This window comes from Arvicanthis niloticus, chromosome 13 (genome assembly GCF_011762505.2).
Source record: "Arvicanthis niloticus isolate mArvNil1 chromosome 13, mArvNil1.pat.X, whole genome shotgun sequence".
NCBI lineage: Eukaryota > Metazoa > Chordata > Mammalia > Rodentia > Muridae > Arvicanthis > Arvicanthis niloticus.
In genome coordinates this window covers 54412110-54424206 of record NC_047670.1, presented here as the reverse complement: position 1 = coordinate 54424206, position 12097 = coordinate 54412110, and positions in this window count along the sequence as shown.

Here is a 12097-nt window from a genome sequence, read left to right as displayed (position 1 = left end):
ACAAAAGTTATAAATAAGAAAAAGACGTTTCAAAAAATTTACCTCTGAGCTCAAGTTCTCTGTTCTAGAAAATACACAATCCTGTTAACCTTCTACCTTCTAAAGAGGCCATGCCTGGCACATAGTAGGGGCTCAACTAATGAAGAAATCCAGTAGCCCTGTATGACAGTGGGGACCCCCTGTGGCTAGATCCATTGCCCTCATTCTCAGCCTAGGAGGACAAGGGAGTCAGGCTTTAAGCATCCACACCCTGCTGCCCACAGAGTCCATCTTCTGGTAATGGCCAAGCAATGTTGTGCAATGCTGCATTTAACCGCGGGGTTGGCCTTCTCTTACTCTCTTTCCAGTGGCAGAGTCACCAGACGACCCGCAAAAATGGAATCCTGGAAGAACAGGTTCTGGGCTTCAGAGCGCAGGTGGCTGGAGGAGAGAATGATTTGGGACCTGTCACCTCTTTTTATCTTTCAGTGAGACCGTGGTCCATGTCACTGATCTTTCTGGTAAGAGGGACTGGTGGAATGAAGGTGAGAGCTGAGGCCTCACCATCTGCTGTCCTGCCAGACTGCACACTGTCACCCCATCTACCAAACTCTGAGTCACAGGATGAAACAAGGCTACCAAACCCAGGATCCGTGAAACCTTGGAGTTCTTGCTCACTTGGGATGAAAGGGGAGACCGATTGAGGGTGTCACCTCCATCCCCTCTGACAGCCTGCACAGGAAGGAAGGTCGTTGTGGTCACTGTCTGGGCACAGGCCTGCTCAGGTTACTTTCTGTTGATAAGCTGCCTTCCTGTAAGATCTGGCCTGAGGCCACTCCCACTGCCTGAGCTGGGGCACCTTCAGCATTTAAACAAGCCTGGAGTGTTCATCCTTTCTTTTTCTTTTTCTTCCGTGTGTGTGTGTGTGTGTGTGTGTGTGTGTGTGTGTGTGTGTGTGTGTGTGTGTAGAGAGAGAGAAAGAGAGAGAACAATGGCCCTAGAAAATGACCATCGAGCCACCCATTGTAATAAGACATTTCGGCAGGGATCATTAGCAGGTGTGTGTGTTCAACAAGAATCAAGATATTCACATACTTGGAGCCAGCAAGATGGCTCAGCATGTAAAGGCACTTGTCACTCAAGAATGCAAGTTTGGCCGGGCGGTGGTGGCGCACGCCTTTAATCCCAGCACTTGGGAGGCAGAGGCAGGCGGATTTCTGAGTTTGAGGCCAGCCTGGTCTACAGAGTGAGTTCCAGGACAGCCAGGACTACACAGAGAAACCCTGTCTCGAAAAAGCCAAAAAAAAAAAAAAAAAAAAATGCAAGTTTGACAACGAGAGTTCAATTTTCCAGAATCCATATAATGTCAGCAAAGTACTAACACCACAGAGTTGCCTTCTGACCTTGACATGTCACACACAGACACACACATATACACACATACACTTATACACACACACAGACATACACATATACTTATACACACACAGAGACACACATACATACACTTATATACACACACAGACACTTATATATACACACAGACATACACATACACTTATACACACACAGAGACACACACACATATACACATGCACTTATATACACACACACACATACACTTATATACACACACAGACACACACAGACACTTATATATACACACAGACATACACATACACTTATACACACACAGACACACACATACACATGCACTTATATACACACACAGAGACACACATACACTTATACATACACAGAGACACACATATACACACATACACTTACACACAGAGAGACACACATATACACACATACATACACACATACACTTATACACACACAGATACACACATATACACACATACACTTATACACACACAGGCACACACAGACACTTATACACACACAGATACACACATATACACACATACACTTATACACACACAGACACACATATACATTCACACACACAGACACAGACACACATATACACACATACATATGCACATACACTTATATACACACACAGATACACACATATACACACATACACTTATACACACACACATATACATTCACACACAGAGACACAGACACAAAGAGAGGGAGGGAGGGAGCAGTAAGGGGAGAGGAAGAGAAAGATGATGATGAGTAAAAAATATGAATAAAAAATAAAGGGGATTTAGGGCCGGCGAGTGGGCTCAACAGTTAAGGGCACCTACTGCTCTTGCAGAAGACCTGAGCTAGGTTCTCACCACCCACATCAGGTGGCTCACAACCTCCTGTGACTGCAGCTTCACGGGTATCCTCCCTCCAGCTGGCCACCTGTACTCACATGTCCATACCCCCCCACATACACACATATATACACATAATCAAAGATATTAAAAATAGGTCTTAAAAAGGAGACTCTCATAGTTTCAAGGTGATTTCCCACAAGAGAACTATTAACTATTATTTTTATGTTTTTATTTTATTACTATTGTGTATATGTGTATGTGTGTGCGTGTGTGTGTGTGTATGTGTGTGTGTGTGTGTGTGAGAAAGAGACAGACAGACAGACAGACAGACAGACAGACAGACACCCGGCTGCTGCAGCAAGCAGTTTTCCATGCAGAGCTCTCACTGGCTTGAAAGAGTTAATTATTAACTATGGAAAGAACACAGTAACTCTACAATGGAGAAACATGGCAGACTCAGCCTTCCCTAAGCTATCCAAGATAATATACCAGCAGTGGGGCAAACAGATGGACTGGAGGGCATGATAGCTCCAGCAGACAAGACCACGGCCTCATAGTATAGCCTCATCTGTTTCCCCATTGTGATGGTAGTTCCGTGATGCTGTAGGAGACTGTTCCGAGACTGTTCGTGATTTTAGGAAACACTCAGGACATATTTAGGTAAAGGGAACTCGTGTCTTCAGTTACTCTGACAGCGCCAAGATACAAACATAAATAGTCTGTTAGTCTGTGCTAGATAGTTTTATGTCAACTTGACACAAGCTAGAGTCAGTTGGAAAGAGAGAACCTCAGGGAAATGCCTTCACCAGGCTGGCCTGTGGGCAGGCTTGTGGTGCATTTTCTTGTTCAATGTTGGGGATGCAGTTCACCGTGTGCAGTGCCACCTCTGGGCTGGGCTGGTGGTCCTAGAAAGCAGGCTGAGCAAACTACGAGGAGCAAGCCAGTAAGGAGTGTATTGGGTTGTAGTGTACTTGATGTGTGGGTCCCGCCTCTGTCTTGCCACGTGGCTAGGGCTTCTTGTGGGGACAGAGGCATGGGAATTTGACTGTGTTCACTCCACACTGATGCCGGGCGGACATCGGGCTATGTGAAGCCAGGGGACTGCACTTGGGCATGAGGAGTACAGTCTGAGGTCCCAAAGGGAGCCAGAGCTCTTGGCTTGGGGGTCCCTGGGCCAAAAGGCGCCCGGGAACTGGCTGGTTCTCAGACCCTTGGGCCCCTAGGCACCACTGGGGATCTGCAGAAGGGCCGAGACCAAAGTGGGGACATACGTCCTAGACTGGCCTGCAGCTGAAGAGGAGAGTGGAAGGGATGAGCTCGGGCTGTGTCCAGCAGGGATGAGAGTTCTTGGTCACGGCTTGGTCGGTGGCAGCTGGCTCAGCTTGCTTGCTTGGGTTGGGAACAAAGAGAGTTCTTCTATGGGAGATTAGACAGTGGCTCTGTGGATGAAGACCTGCTCCACTGTTCCCCACGGCGAGTTCCAAAGAAGAGAAATAGTCCATGGTCTTAAGATATTTATTGTTGCCGGGCAGTGGTGGCACAGGCCTTTAATCCCAGCACTTGGAAGGCAGAGGCAGGCGGATTTCTGAGTTCGAGGCCAGCCTGGTCTACAGAGTGAGTTCCAGGACAGCCAGGGCTACACAGAGAAACCCTGTCTCGGAAAACAAAACAAAAAACCAAAAACAAACGAACAAAAAACCCAAAGATATTTATTGTCATGGGAGAAAATAGATGAAAACTCTGCCCTGGTGTTTCCTCAGGGTGGACCTGAGTTAAATACCTTTTGCAGGGAGGAGGGTCTGGGAAGGAGTGTTTAATGGTCACGCCCCTCTGGCCTTTAGGCATCTCATTAATATGGAGATCTGTCTTGAGGCTCTGTGGCCTGTAGTCACACCTCTACTTGTGGAGGGGCTAGTGGGCATTGTCCTGTGTGACTGGAGGACCCCAGTCTATGGAAGTCTTCTGCCTCATGTCAGGAGCCTGGAGTCTGGGAGCGTGGTGAAATGCATGCCGTCCCTTAGGATCAGCTGGGGTCTCTGGCAATTTCCAGTTGGTGCTTGACCGGAAACCATGCTGTCCTTTCATGGTTCTATAGCAGTGTTCCTCATGGCCTTTGTCAGCTCCTGCCTTGAGTTCCTGCCTTGAGTTCTCTGGATGATGAACTACAAGCTGTAAGATAAGATAACCCTCTCCTCCCCACGTTGCTTTTGCTCATGGCGTTTATCAAAGCAATAGGAATCCTAAGACATCAGACTGTGGGCTAAATTGTGTTATCAAATTGTGGATATTGAAGCCCCATACCTAACATCTCAGAACATGGCTGTACTTGGAAGAAAGACTTTTTTTTAAAAGAATACATTTATTTTCTTTTCTTGTGTGTGCACAAATGTTTGCTTGAGTATGCTTATTTGCACTACATGTATACAGGGTCCTCAGACACCAGACAAGGCATCAGATTCCCCAGAAGTGGTTGTGAGCTGCTCTGTGGGTACTACTATGTCCTCTGAAATATCAATAAAGTGCCATCTCTCCAGGCCCTCGATAAGAGATTTAAAGACTCATAAGTTAAAATGAGGTCTTTAGTGTAGACCCTGACTTCATCTGATTTCAGTCCTTAGAAGAATATCGATACACAGAGAGAGCCAGTGGTTCCACACAGAGAAACATCTGGGAGATCACCAGTCCAGTAGTGAGGCCTCTGGAGAAACCGACCCCGTGGTGGCTTTGTCCTCCATTTCCTGTGTGAGGTGCGAGGACATGGGTTTCAGCTCTGAAGCCACTGAAGCCGTGACCTTCTGCTGTGAGAACCCTATCATAAAAGGCAGAGAAAAGGAAAGGGAGTGTGATACAACAAGCTTTGCTCAAAAATATCAACATCTGAGGACTCTTGTTGCCAATCATAAGAATAATTAAGCTTGTAATTTTTCTTTAAATTTGAATTATATCAAAATGAAAGCATGTAGACTATCAAGACAGGTGTAGAGTCGGGTTCTGGGCTGCCCCCGCTCAGCTGCCCTCCTCTGCTCTGCATGCTGGCCTAGTAACAGTGCCTGCTCCGTGGGCTGGGGAATAGTTTCATGCACTCACACCTATAAGCCTTTCTATCATGCTTATTATGTAATAGAAGATCAATAATATTGGGTGAGAAGCAGATGAGGTTTCCTAGGACACTCCCTCTGAGAAACCTACTTATCCCACGGTGAGTGACTTTAGTCACACAAGGTTGGGTGTGGTCTCACCCTGCCAGGGCACCTCATCATGCAGGGAGGTAACTTGTTGCCAGTTTCTAGAGAGAGAGAGAGAGTCACCCTCTGCTTACACAGCCCTTCGGAACTGTCCCTGGCCCAGCGGTCCCCCCATTTGTCTGTTAGCGTCCGCATGGCTACCTGGCTTTGTACCCATGAGACTGGCTCACAGCAGAGGAAGTGGCTTCTAGCTGACCTCAGTCCAGGTCAGGGGTGCTGTTCATTTTTTCTAGGTCTCAGTTTACTCCCACAGACTGGGAGTGTAGGGCCTGGTCTCTGGTTTGATTCCCAGTCCCCCTGAGCTGATGTCACTTGGACATCCTGGTCCAGTTCAGCTTTAGGACATCCATTCAGTACTAGGCCAGCATGCACATTTCCATGGGTCCTTCTGCGTCCGGTGGAAGTGACACCAAAAGGAATTCCTTCTAGTGTCTTCTAGTGACACCTGGTAGTGTTTCCAATGCTCCCACCGACCACCAGTTTCTCGTGTTTCTTACTGCTGGTAACTGATGACAATTAATGACGATGATTCTGCCCTTAATGGGACACTTCCCTTTCTCCAGCACAGTGCTGTGCCCGAAGCCTATTCTCATGGTTTCTGTAACTAACCCTTTATTTTATTTCAAGTCAGAATCTCATGTAGCCCAGGCTAGTCTCAAACATTTTTATGTCTGAGGATGATCAACTTCTAATTCTCTGGCCTCTACCTCCTCAGTGTTGGGATTACAAGTGTGTGCCCCAGCAAGCCAGCAGTGGCACATGCCTTAATCGTCTGCCCACCAGAGGGCCTCCTTTTTCGAGTTCAAATCCCCCTGTCTCTATCTCCCATGTGACTCTCTGGCTGAATCTCATGGGAAAAAAAAAAAAAAAAAAAAAAAAAGTTTGCCAGGCGGTGGTGGATCAGGCCTTTAATCCCAGCACTTGGGAGGCAGAGGCAGGTGGATTTCTGAGTTCGAGGCCAGCCTGGTCTACAGAGTGAGGATAGCCAGGGCTACAGAGAAACCCTGTCTCAAAAAACAAACAAACAAACAAACAAACAAAAAAAGTGTGTGCTCCTACACTCTGCTGGGGATCAAACCAGGGCTTTATGCAGGCTAGGCAAGCATTCTACCAACCAAGCTACTCTTCCTCTGCATGTCAATGTATGTAAAGCTCTGTTTTCCCTTCTTACAAAGCCTCCCTAGTGAGAAGGAGGGACAAAAACTCAGCCTCTCAGAGGCATGGGCACACTAGCAAAGCCAGGAAGTGGGGACCTCTGGTTCCCAATATGTAGTGAGTTCCTAGTCCCCTTTCAGCCAGCTCTCTGTTGTTGCAGTTATGTATCAGCAGCTTGTAGAAACTTACCAGCTGGTTCTTGCTCCAGGGGACCTGATCTTCCGGCTAAGTCAAGAGCTGAACTGTCTCCTGTGGGGCTCTGCTAAGGAGGTGTCAGCCAGTGAATGCCTGGAATTGTGGACACTATTGAACCTCAAATCTGTTTCTTCTTATACATAGCAAGCTGTGATGAAATTTAATTTATAAAATAGGCATAGTAAAAAAAAAAAAAAAGCAGCCGGGGCTAGAGAGATGGCTCAGTGGTTGAGTGTGCTTTTGCAGAGGAGCTGAACTTGATTCTTGCCACCCCATCAGTTGCCTGTAACTCTGGCTCCAGGAGATCTGACGCCCTCTTCTGGTCTTTAAACACACTGCACTCATGTGCACATACCCACACTGACAGGTAATTAAAAATAAAATGAATCTTTAAAGAAAGAGATTAGTGACAGTAGATAGTGATTAAATTGAACAGTTGTCACAGGGATTATAAGAATAATACAAATGTGGCTTCTCCATTCTGTTTCTCCTGAGTCTAGACAAACATTATTGTTTTCAGGCCACAGCTGAGGACATAGAAGTGAGGCTGTGGGAAAGGCATCATGGGTAAGGGGCTCTACCATGCCTATACATTCTTCTTTGTCTCCCTCTTACCCTCTCTCTTCCTCTCTAAAAGCTTTTCCCCTCTGACAGTGGCAATGAACATCCCTATTTAACATGCTGGAGACAGGAAGCATTTTCAATTTCAAGTCTGGGAATAAAGATACTTGGGACATAGTGCCCAAGATTGAAGGCAACACTCATTTGTAATTCACGTACATCTACACACACCTTAAAGCCAACTGTACCATATTTTTAATGCATCTGTTTTCCCCTCCTCTCTCTCTCTCTCTCTCTCTCTCTCTCTCTCTCTCTCTCTCTCTCTCTCTGTTCTCTTTTGAACTGGGTCTTTTGTATCCCAGGCTCCCTGGATACAGAAACTCCCCCTGTAGCTAAGAATGACCTTGAATTTCTGATCCTCCAACCTCCACCTTCTGAGTGCTAGGATCACAGGCATATGTCATCTTGCTTGGTTATGCAGTACTAGGGATGGAACCCAGGGCATGCTAGACAAGCCATATCCCAGCTGAACTATAGCTCTAGCCTGCCTAAGTGTCACCTAAGATCAGGTGCAAGTGGTGGCAGGCACCATGATGGCAATCAAAAGGTTTCAGATGTGAGAACATTTCAGGCTTGAGACTGTGGTTCTAGAACTGCCAGCCTGCACTAGGCAAGCTGCTCCCTTGTCTAGTTCTCATTGGGTTGGAATATGGCAAACCATGACCCAGATATCATTAGCTGGTGTCCTCTGACTGCCACATCACTGGGCTCAAAAGAGAAGCCACCATCACTGTCACAGCTGCTCCAGCAGCAGTTGGGACTACACAGCGTCATCCCCTGAAGTATCACAGTTCTCTCCGATGACAGGCAGCTTCTTGCAGGTCCCAGCCCCTTAGGGTACTCCATCTCTTCTTATTCCACATTTTCAACAGCCCCACTTTCAGTCTTCAGGCTGGCCCTACCCTCTCCCTGCCATTCATCCATCCAGGCCCTTGCAGAAGGCACTCTCATCATACCCTGTCATAGGGTTTCCCTTATGGTGAGGAAACACCATAACCAAGGCAACTCTTATAAAGGAAGACATTTAATTGAGGCTGGCTACAGTTTCAGAGGTTCAGTCCATTATCAAGGCAGGAAGCATGGCAGCCTGCAGGCAGACATTGGGCTGGGCTGCAGTCCCTTTCTGTGCTTTTAGTTCCCCATCTGTCCTCCTGGCCCCTTTGCCTCTCACTCACTAGCTCAGATGTTGCTTTTCTCTGCAGCTTCCCAGATCCCAGTCGGAAGGGGGCTCAGATCTGAAGCCTCAACTCCCTCCAGGTGGGACCTTTCTCACGTCCATGTTCCCATGGCTGTCTCGTGGGCAGTTTGGGGTTGCAGCTTCCTCTCCCTTTTCAAACACATTTTATTTAGTAACTACATGTGTGTGCACAGGTGGGGGTCTGCCGGTGCTACGATCAGTGTCTGGAGATGCCTGTGTGTGCAAAGTACATGGTTGGGGAGCTAAGCTGCCGTAAGTGTTACACCACAGCAGTGTGTGAAACTAACTAGGGTCCTGCATTACTACACTGTCGCGATTACTGCACTGTCCCAGGTTACCTCATTGTCCCAGGTTACCCAACTGTGGCAGGTTATGCACTGTCCCCAGTTACTGTCGTAGGTTACTGTGTCATCACAGGGTTACTAGGCTGTTGCCTGTACAACCTTCTCACTCCTTTCTCCTTGGATTCTGGAAGATTCTCTGGTTACTTGGTGGCAATTTCCTTATACTAATTCAAGGTGGATTTTTGTAGCATATAATCAGAAGTTCTGACTCATTCTGAGCTCTCTTTCTTTCTTGCTCCCCTCCCTCTCCCTCCTTTCCCTTCCTCTGTCTTAACTATTTCCTTCCCCTCTTTCCTTTCCTTCCCCCTTCCTTTCTTTGTCCCCCTTTCCCTGGCTCCAAGGTCTTACTATATAGCTTAGTTGGCTTACTACATAGCCCCAGTTGGCCTTGAACTCGCCACCTTCCTGCATCCACCTGAATGCTGAGACCTCAGGCGTGTGTCACCACACCCAGCATTTGCTTTTTTCTGTCTAATCGGCTTGCCCATCTTTTCTCCTCGTTCTCTGATGGAAATAGTTATAAATGATGTATTGTTGTATCAAGTTCATTTGCATATGGTTTGAGAAACCTGTCCAAAGACTGACTAAACCGTGACTAACAGTTGATCAAGAACAGAGGTCTTTGTCAGCATAAACCAAGCGTAACCTGCTGCCATGTTGATCACCGCACGATCTGGTGAGAGAGTCACAGATATTCTAGGTTCTTTCTGCTTTATTTCCAGGCTCCTTACAATTTCGATGTGGCTACATAACTTGCATAAGCCCTTAATTTCAAGAACCTCGTCACTTCTGAGCTGTAGCTTTAAGAACTAGGCTTGGATGTGCTAGCTGCTCATCCCTTGCCATGGTGACCCTGAGTGCCTCTCAGCCTGAACTCTAAGTGGTAGCAATAAACAAGAGGTGCCATCCATCCTCACCGTGAATAGAGAAGCAACTTTATGGTGAGCCAATGAAATTGAGGGACTGTTTAGAACAACAGTATCTATCCCTGCCTGTCCTGCCTGATATCACCTAAAACTCGATCCATTATCATTTTATGGTGTGTGTGCCTGTGTGTGTGTATGTGTGTATGTGTGTGTGTGTGCATTGTGCATGTGTTTTCATGTGTGTGGATGTGTGTCCACCTGTGTGTATCCATATGTGTATGTTGGGGTGTGTGTTTATATGTGTATTGTGTGTGTGCATGTGTGTGTGTGTGTGTGTGTGTGTGTGTGTTTGTGTGTGTAGTGTACCTGCAAGCATGTGGAGGCCAGAGGAAGATGCCAGGCATGCTGCTCTATCACTCTTCACCCTATTCCCTTGAGACTGAGCCTGAACCTGGAACTAGGCTGGCGACCTGCAGTCCCCTAGTCTCTGCCATGCCCAGTGCTTAGGTTGTAGGTGCACATGGCTACTACAGGCTTTTCCCATGGCTCCTGGGTCCCTGCTCCTGTTCATCAACTGCTTCTGCCCACTGAGTCCTCTCCCCAGTCCATCAGCTCGGGCTTTTGACCAAGTTTCCACAAGCATCATCCGAGTCCTTTCAAGCCACTGTAGCAAAATGCCTTACACTGGGTAATTTACAAACAGAACAGTCACTGCTGGGAGTGCTGAAGGCGGGAAGTCAGGACCAACAAATTCCATCTAGAGTGGGCCTGCCAGCTTTAATCAATGTCTTGTTGCTAAGACATACAGTGGAGATGCCAAAGTGGACCTCAAACCTCTTTGTAATGATAGTATTACCATAACCTCAGTTATTAGAAGCAGAAAGCCTGTGATTGCTCTAAATACAATCCTTCTTTTGCATGAAGTATGCTGGAATCCACGAAAGCACCTCACACACTCATACTTCTCTGTAACCAAACTATTGGCTTTTGTTTTTATTTTGAAGATAACTTAGAGCAATTCTCCTGCCTCAACCTCCCAAGTGCTAGGCTTACAGAAATGCGTCACCATATCTAGTTCCACTTGCTTTTCCAGCCAGCTGGGAGACAGTGTGCTGCCCACTAAAAGGCTTCTGGTGTGTGAGGAGGGATGGCTCACTGGTTAGAGATGCTTGCTCTACAAATGTGAGGATGTGAGGTTAAATCCCTTTGGTGGTGTATCCCTGTGCCCCAGCATTGATGGGTGGAGGAAGGCAAATCCTGAGAAATCACTGGCTGGTGAGCTTAGCTCAAACAGAGAACTTCTGGTTTATAGCTATGGAGTATCTTAGGAGTAGGAAAGGGTAGAGAAAGAAGACACCCCGCCTTTAATCCCAGCACTTGGGAGGCAGAGGCAGGCGGATTTCTGAGTTTGAGGCCAGCCTGGTCTACAGAGTGAGTTCCAGGACAGCCAGGGCTACACAGAGAAACCCTGTCTCGAAAAACAAAAACAAAAAAAAGAAGATACCCAATGTCCTGCTTTGACCTCGGAAGGCAAAGCACACACTCACAAGCATCCTCCCGCCCCCACATACACACACAAACAAATGAGGGGAAAACATGGTCTTTAGTTGGTTTTTCTGCCTACTTGGGATTATTTTCATGTGCTCAGTGGGTTGAGCCAGGAACATAAAAAAAGATGGCGGCCATGGCAGCAGCAGCAATAACACCAAGGAGGCCACTGAAGAGTTCCAGAGGTGATCATCCAAGGCAGTGAAGAGCTGAAGAGGAGGCATGCCGTCTTGTCCATAGAAGGACCAGTCAAGTCTTAAGAACCAAGGATCTGCCCGGCAGTGGTGGCACCCACCTTTAATTCCAGCACTCAGAGGCAGAGGCAGGCAGATCTCTGAGTTCAAGGTCAGCCTGGTCTACAGAGAGAGTTTCAGGACAACCAGGGCTACGATGTAGAGAGAATATCTTATGTATTGTATGGATGCATTACCAGTCAATTAAAAAGCCTATGGCCTATATCTTAGGCAGACAATAGAAGGTGGGACATCCAGAAGGAGAAAGAATTCTGGGATAAAACCAGGCGTGGTGAGATGGGCCCAGGCAAGATAGGAGGAGACGGACACAAGGTACCTGAGCACAGGTAATCAGCCATGTGGAAGCATGTAGGTTAAAACAAATGGGTTCTCTTAAGTTATGATCTAGTCAGAGAAGAGCCAGGCTATATGATCAAGGTATTTGTTAATACATGTTGAGTCTGAGTCTT